The sequence below is a fragment of the Sorex fumeus genome, unplaced genomic scaffold (genome assembly GCF_029834395.1).
Source record: "Sorex fumeus unplaced genomic scaffold, SorFum_2.1 ptg000142l, whole genome shotgun sequence".
NCBI lineage: Eukaryota > Metazoa > Chordata > Mammalia > Eulipotyphla > Soricidae > Sorex > Sorex fumeus.
The window spans coordinates 315,793-328,926 of NW_026606199.1; positions in this window are offsets into that span (position 1 = coordinate 315,793).

Sequence of the window (13,134 nt, forward strand, 5' to 3'; positions counted from 1 at the left end):
GGGGGAAAAATTCCAGATAATAGTGGTGCATCTTTTGTTGAGTGAAGTGGAGGTCATCTGCCTCACAGGCAGGGGGAGGGGTGGGATGGGACGGGGGTATCCTGGGGTTCTTGGTGGTGGAAAATATGTACTGGTGAAGGGATGGGTGTTTGATCATTGTACGACTGAGACTTTAACCTGAAAGCTTTGTAACTGTTCTCACGGTGATTCAATAAATAAATTAAAAAAAATAAATTCTACATGAAGGTATAAGTGCTCAATATTAGGCCATTCCTGAGAACATACTGTGAATGAGGCAGAATATGTTTGTGTATTTTGCGGTATGTGTCGATATTTGAGAAGTTTAGCTGTCCCCAAAATTGTTATCCTCTTCTAGGGAGCAGTAGTCCTTCAAAATACCCAGTTTTCAGCTTCTCTTAAAGCTTGATATGGCCATATGTCTAGAATTTGCCAGTAGAATATGAACAGTTGATGTATATCATCTCTGGCCAGGGGAAGAAAATAGATGATAAAAAGGTTCTTTGGACCACAGTATAAAGGTTTTGTCCCTAACCCAATGTCTAGAGGATGGTCATTTAATAAAAAGAAATGAAAATCCTGTTCTTACATTACTGTGAATGTTATTTGTGAAGATATTTGGAAAAGAATAAAAACTACCGTTTATGATCATCAAAAAAAAAGAAGAAAAACGTCAGCGTATCCTTAGAGGGATTCATTGAATCTGTACAATGCTTTCTTTGGGAATATTGCCACCTTAATGATCATCAATCCTGGCCAGAGAGGTCATACAGCGGTAGGGCACTTGCCCTGCACATGGCCACCCGGGTTCAGTCGCTGGCATCCCAGGTGGTCCCCTCAGCATCGCCAGCAGTGATTCCTGAGCACAGAACCAGGAATAACTGAGCCCTGGGATGTGGCCCAAAGCAAAAGGGAAGAAAAGAAGATATGAATCTTCCCAGTCCATTAACGGGGGATGTTTCCATTTCCCCGTGCCCTCTTCTTTCTTGACGAAGTATTTTGTACGTTTCTTTGCCTAGGTCTCACATCTTTAGTTCTAAAGTTCGGTTTTAAATTGGGCAACTGGAGGAATTTTCAGAACTTAATCCTAACAGTTGTTTGGGATAGTATTCCTTGATGCCTTCAGGGTATCGGATTCCCTTTTCTGGGGGCAGGGGGCTCTCCCAGTCAGTGTTCAGGAGGCTCGGGGTGCCGGCCAGTTGGGCGCAGCAGGTCAGTGCCAGAATACCCGGCTGGCAGTCCTGGTGGTGTGGGGCCTCAGGGTCCCAGCCAGTGATGGCTTGTGGGGTCAGGGGTTAGCTGCATGCAGGGCAAAGGGCATGCCCCTCGACTCCCCCGCGCTGTCTCTCTGGTCCCTGAATTGCTCTTTCTCTGTTAAACGATCAGTGAGCAGCTGATGCAGAGAGATGCTTTTCACATAAAAATGGAACTTTCACGGTTGTTAGAAAAAAAACAAGCCTACTCAACTACATCCTATGAAGCGGTTCTAAGTGACTAATTTAGCACAAGATTAGATTGGATGAGGAAAGGCTTGATAGAGGTGGGAACATTTGAGCTGCTTCTTGAAGGAATAACAGGTGAGATGTGGGGGGTGCGTGGGCGGGGGGAGCGTTCTGTGCAGAGTGGTTCTGTGAGTAAAGCTCTGGGGACCTGGCACACTCGGGACCAGCAGAGGGTTCTCCGCCGAGCCCCGTGCAGAGCAAGTGCCCTCCCCGGTGTGCTGTGGCGTTTGCCGGGGACGGGAGCTGCCTGGGAGGGAGGGGGCGCCCCGACAGGTGGCGGGCGGGACGTTTCTCTCTGCCCCTCCCCGTTCTGTCTCGGGAAGTATTTGGGGTGTGTCTGGGATCTTTGTTGAATTACTACCTTCGAAGTCAGAGGCATGGTTTTTATTTGGTGTTTGGGGGGACTGTATTTGGGGTGCCGTGCTTGCCCCCGGCTTTCTGCTGAGGGGATCCTGTGGTGCCAGGGACGGAGCCAAACCGAGGGCGACTGCGTGCGGGGCACCTTCGGCCGGTGCTGTGTCCCTAGTGCCCGACGGCGTTATTGTAGAGAAATTCGCTCATAAATTATCGGGCCCCTGGTAGATGATCTGAGGTCTTCAAGCCTTTCACAGAGTAGACGGCATAGTAGAACAGGAATCAAGAGGCCTCCCAGTGGTAAACCGTTGGGCGGTGACCGTCCAGCGTGACCGTGTCAGGAAGCTCTCCAGGCCGCTTCTTACCGTTCTGCGCTCCTGCGTGCTCTAGTAACGGAGGAAACCAGACCGCGGGCAGAGGCTGAGTGGGGATGGAGAGGGGCTCCTCCGAGGTGGGGTTTGGCTCTCCGGCAACTGCCCTCGAGGCTAAGGCAGAGGAGACATCTATTCTTCCAGACCTTTCTCCTCTCTGACATCTTATCTCTCTCTCTTTTTTTTTTTTTGCTTTTTGGGTCACACCCACGACGCTCAGGGGTTCCTCCTGGCTCTGCACTCAGGAATGACTCCTGGCTCCTGGTGGTGCTCGGGGGACCGTATGGGATGCTGGGGATCGAACCCAGGTTGGCTGCATGCAAGGCAGACGTCCTCCCCGCCATACCATCGCTCCGGCCCCTGACATCTTCTGTCTTGGGGGAAATCCCAGCAAAGCGGCGTAGCTTTTAGAACAGACCCGCAGCTCCTCAGGTGAGCCTGAGCTTACAAAAGTAACACGGTGAAGTCTGCTCGTCTGCTCATATGCAGATTTGCATGGAAGCCTGGGAAACCGCCTTGGGCCGGGCATTTAGGCCCCGCCTGGCAGAGGTCCACTTGGGAGTGACCCCTGGAAGTGTTCAGGTGACCGATGTGGCGCCAGGGTTTGAACCGGGATGTGGTGCAGGGTGCAAGGCAGGTCCCTTTGCCCCTGGATGGTGTCTTCGGCCCCAAGACTGGGACGTTTGAATTTTAGCCCCGGGAAGACATCAGGGTTTTCTTTTGTGCCCTGGCTTTCCTCCTTTTCTTCTTTCTTCGCTTCCTTCCTTCCTCCCTTCCTCTCACCCAAGCCTGGCTCTGCGCTCAGGAATCACGCCGGGTGGTGCTTGGGGCACTGCACGGGATGCTGGGGATCGAACCCGGGCCAGCCGCCTGCAAGGCCCCCTCACTCCCGCCGCCTTGGCTCCAGCCCCATCTGGTTTCTTTTCCAAGAATCCTTTTGATGGTGCTTCAGGGGACTGTACGGGGAGGAGGGACTAAGGGCAGTGCCCCGTGGGGTGGGAGGGTGGAGGCCCCGTCAGGGGGAGTGGGGGGGCCAGGTCGTGTGCCGAGGGAGAGGGTGAGGCCTTGGCCCCGTACGGAACTCTGGAGAGGGCAACTGCTCCGTTCACCCCCATCTTGTAACCTGCCGCTTTGTCCTGCGGGCGTGGTGAGCTGGCGGGAGGCGTAAGCCGGAGTCTGAGTCTGGGTTCTTGCCTCCCTCTGTTTTTTTGGCTTGTTTTGTTGTGCTTGAGTCGCACTTGGCAGTGCTCAGCGCCTACTCCTTACTCCTGTACTCAGGCATTGCTCCTGGAGGGGCTGGGGGGACTTAGGCAGGGCCAGGGATTGAACCTGGGTTGGCCGCATGCAGGGCAGACTCTTGAACCGCTGTCCTGTCCCTTCAGCCCACGCCTTCTGTTCTTTTTTAGAGGAATCTTTTTGAGACCTGGAGGAAGAGAATCGGAGCTGGGAGTGTGTCTGCACTGCAGGCTCACCCTCGTGAACTCCAGTTCCTGGTGTTCGTATGTGCCAAGGGGGTTCGATTTTCTGCCGCTCTGTAGGTCGATCTCTGGGCACCACGGAGAGTGTGAGCCAATCCTGAAAGGGAGGTGACGTTCACGGGCCACTGCCCCGTGTGTCACTCGCACCAGAGGAAGCCCTGGATGACGACCCCTGCAGTTCCGCAGCCGGCCCTGTGCAGCGGTGGAGGGACGAAGGAGCGGGGAGAGGGGATGGGAGCGAAAGGCAGTTGAGGAAAGGGAGGGAAGGTTGGGGATGGATGAGGAGCCGGAATGAAAAATCAACATTTGAAAAGGAATGTTGGGGCCAGAGGGTATAGGCATTAAAGAACTAGCCTCCTTGTGGCCGGCCTGGGTTTGACCCTCGGCACCTGTGGGGTCCTTCAAGCACCAGCAGGACTGAGCCCCAAGCACAGAGCCGGGGGTGAGCTGCGGACACAGCCAGTGGCCACACCCCACCCCGCCATCAGTAAAGGGAACGTCTTCTGTTACGTTAGTAAAAGTTGTTGCTAGCAGATTTTCAAGAATGCTTTTTCGCTTTGAAATACTTTGATGACAAAAGCAATATGTGCTTATTGTAGTGGAAAATTAAGAAGCAGACAAAGTGAATGGTGCAAGCGCCCACTTCTCGGTTCTCCCGGGGTCTCATCGTCTGCACACGGTCGTCCTCACCGGAGGCCCAGCTCTCTGTTCATTTCGTCCGTTCATCTGAGAAAAGATGGTTTTTTTTTTGAGTAGTTGAAGTTCACAGCAAAATCGAGCGGTCGAGTTCTCATACTACTCGCCTCAGGTCTGTCGCGAGTGGCCGTTGTCCCCCCTTTCGGGTGCTCCGTCTCACACCGGAGAGCGGCCTTTCTGGGTCTTCTGGCTAACTCAGCTCTGCGTGCTCGATACCTTTAACTCTCCAAGCAGATGCAGTTGCTGCGATTTTTGTAGCCGACTCGATTGGACTGGAGCAATAGCTCGACGGGTAGGGCGTTTGCCTTGCACGCAGCCGACATGGCCGGCCCGGGTTCGATTCCTCCGCCCCTCTTGGAGAGCCCGGCAAGCTACCGAGAGTATTCCACCTGCACGACAAAGCCTGGCAAGCTCCCCGCGACGTATTCAATATGCCAAACGCAGTGACAACAAGTCTCACGATGGAGACGTTACTGGGCCCGCTCGAGCAAATCGATGAACAGCGGGAGGACAGTGACAGTGACAGTCAGCTGACTCACCTACATTGTGCTCTTAGACACTTTGGGTGTTCCCAGCCTTTGGCTTTGGTGACCGTTGCTGCCATGAACCCAGGAGCGTGTGCGTGCGTGTCTCTGGGCAGTGTGCTTGGACCGGGTGCCTCGGTGCCCTGAGGGGGAAGTGCTGCCCAAATGGGACCTCAGTTCCTTTGTTTTTGGAGGTTGATGTGTGTGGGCCACCCCCACCGGTGCTGGGGACTTACTCCTGGGAGGCCTTGGGCCAGGCCGACTTCCTATCTGCGGTGGTCGCTCTCTTGCCCATCAGTTTGTCCTGAACGGTTTTCCAGAGAGGTCGAGCCAGGGACGTCCCCACCGGCCGAGGTAGGGGGCCCTTCGGCCCCACAACCCCACCAAGACTGGTTGTTTTCGTTCTGGCGGCGTGTGCCAGTCTCGCTGGGAGGAGGCAAGATCGCTTTGTGTTTTCTGACTCGTTCTTCTGTCGTCAGTATTGCTCGTGGTTGAAGGTTCGTTTTCACACCCCCAGCTTCTCATTGCCTGCATGGGATTGTGTCTCAGAATAGCCTGAAAGTCCCTGCTTCAGCCACCGTCATCTCGGTCTTTTGCCTTTCTGCGGATTTTACGGTGTTGCCGTCGACCTTTCGGTCTGTGATCCGTTCTGAGCGTGTGTTTTTGTTGCAGTGCCTCGCCGGTGACGGAACCTCGGCGGTCTCACGCAGGCAGGCCACACACTGAGCTGTATCCCCAGCCCCATTCTGAGGGGGATTTCATTTCATCTTCCTGTTTTTTGCATAGGAATACTGAGTAGTTCAGTACCATTTGTTGATAAAACTTTTTATCGACCTCCACTGTATTGCCTCACTTCCTGTGTCAAAGATTAATGGCTTTGTGGGTCTGTTTCTGGGCTCTCTTTTCTACTGATTTATATGTTCTGGTACCAGTAATATGCTAACTTGATTACTGAAGGTTTGTGGTAGGTCTTGAAGCTAGGTAGTGCAATCTGAGTTTTCCTTTTCTTTCTTTTTCTCTTTCTTTCTTTCTTTCTTTTTTTTTTTTAAAGAATGGAGCCATTTGGATCATACCTGGGGGTCGCATCTGGGTCTGGGTGTCAGGGACCCAGTGGGATGGGCCACATATGAGGCAAGTGCCCAAGTTCCTGTGCTCTCTCTCCTGCCTTGAGCTTTTCTTCCTCAGTCCTTTGCTGACTGGTCTTTTGCCTTTCCGCACGTGCTGTAGAAATCAGTCTGTCAACGCCCACACGAATGGTTTGCCAGGATCTTGAGTGGAGTCGCATTGTGACTCTCGCTAGGTTGGGAAGAGCCGACTCGATCCTTTCAGCAGAGTTTGTGGCTTTCTCATGTGTATCCTGTACATGTTTCATCGGATGTTTAGCTGAGCATTTTAATTTGGGCTTGCTAACGTAGATGGTGATGTACTTTTGTTTGAGGGCCGTTACTCCTGGCTCAGTGCTCAGGGATCGCTCCTGGCGCTGGGGATCAGCCTCTGGCAAGGCAAGTGCCCACTCCGCTGTCCTGTTGCTCCGGCCCCAAAGTGTTGTTTCTATTTTCAAACTTGTTTGTTGCTGGTCCGTAGAGAACCCGTTGACTTTTGCATGTAAGCTGTGTATTCTGCAGTCTTGGTTATGAAACCTTTTTTGTTTTTTAAGTTATATTAGTGAGACACCATGAGGTACAGTTGTAGACTTACAACTTTTGTGCTTGGGTTTCAATTACACAATGATCAAATACCCATCCCTCCACCAGTGCCCATTTCCCACCACCACGGATACGAAACTTTTTTTAGCTTCAATTTTAGTTCATCCTTTCAGGTTTTCTGCAGCTCTCATGTCATCTGTGAATAAAGACAGTTGTATCTTCCCCTTTCCTTGTATCTGCCTTTTCTTTCTTTTCCTTTCTTTTCTTTATTGCATCAGCTCGGTTTCCGGTTGTGGAAGAGGAGCGGTGAGATCCGGGAGCCTTCCGTCCCTACCTTGTTTCTGAGCTGAGCAGGAAGGGGCGAGTGTCTCACCGTTAGGGTTGGGCGTTTGGTAGGCGATTGTCCTGGGCCGGGTGTGGCCTCCCCATGTGCGTGGGCTCCACTGAGGGGGGATGGTGCCCACAGTGCTGGGCCCCGGGGCGCAGTCACGGAGGCGCCGCCAGCTCCCTGGCCTCTGCTTGCTTTCCGTCAGGTAGAAGTTCCGTCTCATTTCTAGGTTTCTAAGATTTCTTTTTCATTATGTGCATTGGATTTTGTCATGCCTTTTTATATTCTCACGTGATCTGTGATTTTTCCTTTAGCGTGGTGTGAAGAAGGGTAACGTTACTTGAGATTTGAACGTTGAACTGTCACTTGCAGATCTGGGAGAGGAACCGTTTGGCTATCGAAGATCCAGATTTTGGATTTGATTTCTTGTTCTGTTGAGGATTTGTGCATGCGTGCTCATGGGCGTTCTTTGGAAGACAGATTTCTGTCACCTTGTTTTTTGAGATCTTAGCACAAGTCAACCTATTTCTTGCTCAATACCTGCCCGTTGTGGGATGAAGCCATATTTGTAAGTTTTTCAGATGTTTCAGGTTTCTCAAAAGCAAGTTAAAATACCTGTAGATGAAATGATTATAAAATTCCAGAGATGTTTTAAAATTGCAAAAGTTCGTAAGTGCCTGTTCTGTTTCCCTGCAGATCGTGGTTTGTAGACGTCTAGGCCCAGGACCAAATTTTGTGTGGCTGTCTTTGGAAATACACAGTATACTGCTTCCTACTCTTGTTCTGGCTTTAGCAGTAAGTCTTCATTCTAAATCTGGAGCAGCATTTGTTACCTTAGTGATAAGTCTTAAAAACTTGTAATTATGAAAAATTTTGAACACTGCATAGATTAGAAACTCGGAAAATGAACCCTCATCTCTCTCACCCAGTTGCCAACTCAAGCCTAATCTTGTTTTTTTGGGGGGGGGACCACACCTGGTGATGCTCAGGGGATCCTCCTGGCTCCGTGCTCAGGAATTACTCCTGGGGGGGTTGGGGCATATGGGGTGCTGGGATCGAACCCTGGTCAGCCTTGTGCACACACCCTACCTGTTGTCCTCTCGCTCCGTCCTCCACACGCCTGACTTACTCCAGTTTTGTTTCTCCTGATTTTTCACAGTGGACTGTTGTAAAACAAGTGTCCTGTCTGCCAGCACAATGACGGTTTCAGTATGTGCCCGCTTTCCCCCCACTTTTTTGGGCCATACCCAGCGGTGAGCCGTATTTGATGACAGGGATCAGGTTGGGGCCAGCTGCAGACAGGGCAAGGGCCGTCACCTCTTTATTTCTCTGGCCCAAAAGTGTCTCCTAAGAGAAAAGGACTTTTACAGGCGGGTGTCATATTATTAATGAAACCAAAAGGCTTTACTGCTTTTTTTTTTTTTTGGCTTTATTTTTGGGGCAGACGGCCATATCCAGTAGATATCCAGGAGTTCTGAGGGATTGTTTTACTCCTGGTTCTGGGCTTAGGGGTCGCTCCTGATGGAGCTTGGGGGCCCCAAAGAGGCTCAGAGGACCAAACTGGGGTCTGCTACAGGCAAAGCATGTGCCCTGCCCATTGTACTGTCTGGCCAGTACCTGAAATTTTTTCTCTTTTTCTGTTTTGGGCCTATGCTCGGTTATGCTGAGGGCTTACTCCTAGCTTGGTGCTGAGGAATTGCTTCTGGTTGGCTTTGGGGACAGTATGGGGTGCTCGGGATCAAACTCAGGACAGCTAAGGGGAGTGCCCTCCCCTCTTTCGTTGTCTTTTTAAAAAATTAAAAAAAAATTTTTTTTTTGCCACGTTTGACTGTGGTCAGCTGTGTGCTCAGCGATCAATCCTGGCAGGCTTGGGGGATCCTTTGGAGTGCCGGGGATCGAACCTGGGCCAGCCTAACCAAGGCAGGCGCCTTGCCCACTGCACTGTCGTGCCAGCCTTATCTTGCTTTCTCATACTTAACACACACAGACCTTGGCAGATTCATTTCGTGCCTCCGCCCCTATAAACAAAAACCGCAAGTTAGGTCTAGAGGTTGATCGTCATTGGGTTTGGCAAATACTGTTTGCCACACATGTTCTGTGGTCCGTGTTCAGTCTATTTAAAAACTAAAATTTTGGCGTCCTGGTTGATTAGACAGTGGGGAGGGCATTGGCCTTGCACTCAGACGCTCAGGCTCCACCCCCAGCATCCCATGTGGCCCCCCGAGCACTGCCAGGAGTCATTCCTGAGCGCAGAGCCAGGACTGACCCCTGAGCGTGGCCGGGTGTGACCCAAAAAAGAAAAAAAAAATTTTTTTTTTTAATGCTTTCTTGAGTTTATTGTGTGGTCCTCAACATTAGTGTATATTTAAAAATTGGACCTGACTATTAAATGCGAAAAATATAGCAGGGAAAGTTTCAAAAATGGTTTCATTATTTTTGGAAATGGAGTGGTTGCAAAATAAAGTCAGCAGACAAATTTGCTTCAAAATTTGTACAGCGGGCAAGGCATTTACCCCGTATGCTGCAGACCCCGGGCCGGAGTGATAGCACAGCAGTAGGGCGTTTTGCCTTGTGCGTGCAGCCAGCTGGGCCGGGTTTGATTCCTCCACCCCTCTCGGAGAGCCCGGCAACCTACCGAGAGTATCTCGCCCGCACGGCAGAGCCTGGCAAGCTCCCCGTGACGTATTCGATATGCCAGACACAGGAACAACAAGTCTGAAAATGGAGACGTTACTGGGCCCGCTTGAGCATACTCGATGAACAGTGGGAGGACAGTGCTCCAGTGCTCCGCATCCCGTTTTAAACCCTGGCATCCTCTGTGGTTCCCCACGCACCACCAGGAGTGATTCCTGAGTGCGGAGTCAGGAGTTAGCTGTGAGCACCACCAGTGTGGCCCAAATAATGACGACAAAACAACCCCAAAGCCCACCCAAACCATATGAAACCGTGTGGAAGTCTAGTTGACGCACTCTGACGTCTGGGAAGGCTCTGCGCTTTCCCGTTGCTTGGAAGAAAACGAAAGCCTTTTCTGTTGTAAGTTTGATTGACACTCTGGGTCTTGAGTAGCTCGGATGCTTATTAGTTTAAGGGATGTCAAGCCTTTTTATTTTTGTTTTCTTTTGAAGTAAAAAAAAAAACATTTTATTTTGGAGAGTTGTTGCTGCTGCTGCTGCTGCTGTTTGTTTTTGGGCCTGGTGATGTTGATGTTCATAGTTTACTCCTGGCGCTTTCAGGGGACCGCATGGGATGCTGGAGATTGAACCTGGGTGGGCCCTGTGCAAAGCAGGCGCCCTCCTCGCTGTATTCTCCTTCCAGCCCCTCTTTTGGAGGTTTTGAGGAAGGGGAGGGGGAGAGAGAGAGAGAGAGACGCACTTTTGGCCTTCTCCAAATGCTGAAATGCGGACAGCGCCCCGGGACACATCCCAGGACACATCCCAGTGTCACTCGGGGCAGTCTGCGTCTCACCAGGGGAGATGCGGGGACCGCGTGCTTGGGCCGCACACACCACACGCGCTTGACAGCATCACCCGGGCACAGGCCGCACGTGGGCTCGGCACCTACGCATCGGGACGCCCAGCTCTCGTCCAGGTAGTCACTCCTTCGTGTGGGTCTCCAATGCAGAATACCTGATAGAGCCTGCAGCCGTGTCGCGCAGAGATCTTTTCTGCTCTCAGTGAAAAAGTTTGGCGGGGTCTGGATCATGCAGTGGGCGGGGCACTTGTTCTGCATGTGGTCACCTGGGTTTGCTTCCTGACGCCACAGATGGTGCCGCGAATGCCATCGGGGTGTAAGCCCTGGACGTTGCTGGGTGTGGCCCCAAAGCCAAAAAAAAAAATACACATTGTCCTTGTTCTGTACGGGTGTGTGTGTGTGTGTGTGTGTGTGTGTGTGTGTGTGTGTGTTCCCAGGGGAGTGCCGTGGGCCCCGCCGGGAGTGCCACTGCCTTGGCCGCACTGGACAGCGCTCTCTGACCTCTGCCCCTGTTTGGGCGCTATATTTAGACTCGCTTGTTTTAGAAAGAGCGTTTCCAGGCCTGCTTGCTTGCTCAACTTTTCAGAAAATTCGCAGTTGCTCTTTGTCAGTTTTCGAAAGCTGGAATTTGAGCAGAACATGTCAGCTGACTGCTTAGAGAGAAATCCAGAGTTTATTAATAGTCCGAATCATGTAGAATAGAAATAAACTCTGGCTTTCGGTACAAACGTATTTATGACACAGTTTGTGTAGCGTCTAGACTTGGGATTCAGACCTGAGCTCTGTCGCTGGGTGACTTGGTGACTTGTTTGTGGGCTTCTTCAGTCTCGAGGTTCTTGTTTCTGTTCCCGTCTATGTATTCTTCAGAATTGGGCATGCTCCAGCAGGCGTTTCAAGTTCTCGCTGTTTTCCTTCTCGCCTCCTCTTTCCTTCCTCCCTTCCCCCCTTTTAGTCATTAAAGCCAGGGCCTCACACTGCAAGACCGTTTTCTTGGTAGGTCAGGGCTAACCCTGCCATACTTGTGAAAGAGATAAAGCCGGCCTATCCCCTCGTTGATTTTTTAAAAAGATCAAGTTTATTTTTGGCGATGCCTGGCAGTGCTTAGGGTTTTCTCCAGGCTCTCTGCTGTGGCCGGGGGACCCTGTGGGATGCCCAGGATCGAACCTGGGTGGGTGGACTGCATGCAGGACAGATCACTCCGGCCTCCCTAGCTTCTTAAGCGGGGCTCTCTCTCTGTGTGTGTGTGTGTGTGTGTGTGTGTGTGTGTGTGTGGCAGCCCCATATGGTTTTGATTTGTGACCAGCAAGTGTTTGCGTCGTCCTGCCCGTTTTGTGTCCTCTGCGCACAGAGCCGTGTGGAAGCTTCTCGGGAAAGAAGGGCTGCGAGTGGAGGTGGCTCAGGAGCCCTGGCCTGGAGGAGCGCTGTTTTCCGGACTGCGTCCCATTGTCCCGGGGGGCTGCAGGTTCAGCGAGGTGGTGGGCTCGGGTGCTGCCGGGACACTCTGTCAGCCTCTCGAGGCAGATGCTTTGACCCCCGCCCGTCGCTGGCCCCAGCACCCAAGGGTTCCATTTTTGAAGAGGGGCTGGGGTGCCTCTGCCGTCGTTCGCCCTGGAAAAGCTGGTGCCGGCTGAAGAAGCCGGAGGCCTCTGGCCCAGACACCCCCGTCCCTGGGGACTGGCTGGCAGTGCCCGCGCCTGCCGCCCCACCCCCAGGTGCTTGTTGCTCAAGTCTTGCGGGTTTGCTCCCCCAGTCACAGTCACATCCCGCACCTCTCACCCACCACACTGGGAGTCCTGAGAAGAGCGCTTGGGGTGGGCGGCTGGGGGTTCAGGGGATTAAACTCAGAGTGGTCTGCCACGGAGTGTGTGCTCAGCCCTTGGTGTGCGCTCTCTCTCTCTCTCTCTCTCTCTCTCTCTCTCGTCCCCGATATAGTCTTTTTTGTTTGTTTGTTTGTTTTGTTTTTTGGGTCACGCCTGGCAATGCACAGGGGTGACTCCTGGCTCTGCGCTCGGTGCTCAGGGGACCATATGGGATGCTGGGATTCGAACCCGGGTCCGCCACATGCAAGGCAAACGCCCTCCCCGCTGTGCTATTGCTCCAGCCCCAACCCAACATAGTCTTTTAACTCACATCATTTGAGTGCCTGGAGGGCATAATGAAGACGTTGGAACAAAGTTGAGACACTGGGAAAAAACGTCTCCTTGGACAGGATGGTAGCTCGGAGTCGGTTTTGTAAGTGTCTTTCCTTCCTTCCTCTGTTGATACACCGATGCATCATCCTGTTGGAGGAAATAGTCGCCTTCAGTTGAGCTAGGTCTAGTCGTGATTCTGTGGCTCTGGATAATTGAGTTGTAGCTCCTTATTATGAACAGACTGAGCAGAATGATGAAAGAAATCAAGTTCTAAAACTTAAGGAGGCAGGTTTCTATTTTTGCAACAGTTAGAGGTCGTCGTGTCTCTCCCATACGTGTTTGAGAAAACCAGTCTTCTGACCTGGTCTTCTGATCTTCAGGGGCTGGGTAGGGGTCTCTAGAAGCGGGCTTGGCTTGTGTTTCTGGGTGGTGCCGTCTGTGCACACCATTGGGGGCTGGTGGTACATGTGTGAGTCTGGGTTGTGTGTGTGTGTGTGTGTGTGTGTGTGTGTGTGGGCGGGGGGTCGGGATGGAAGTCAGAGGCCAGACGCTGCAGGGGTGCCTCAGACAGCGGTCTTACTAGGGCTGGAAAGAGGACAGTGGGTAGGGCGCTT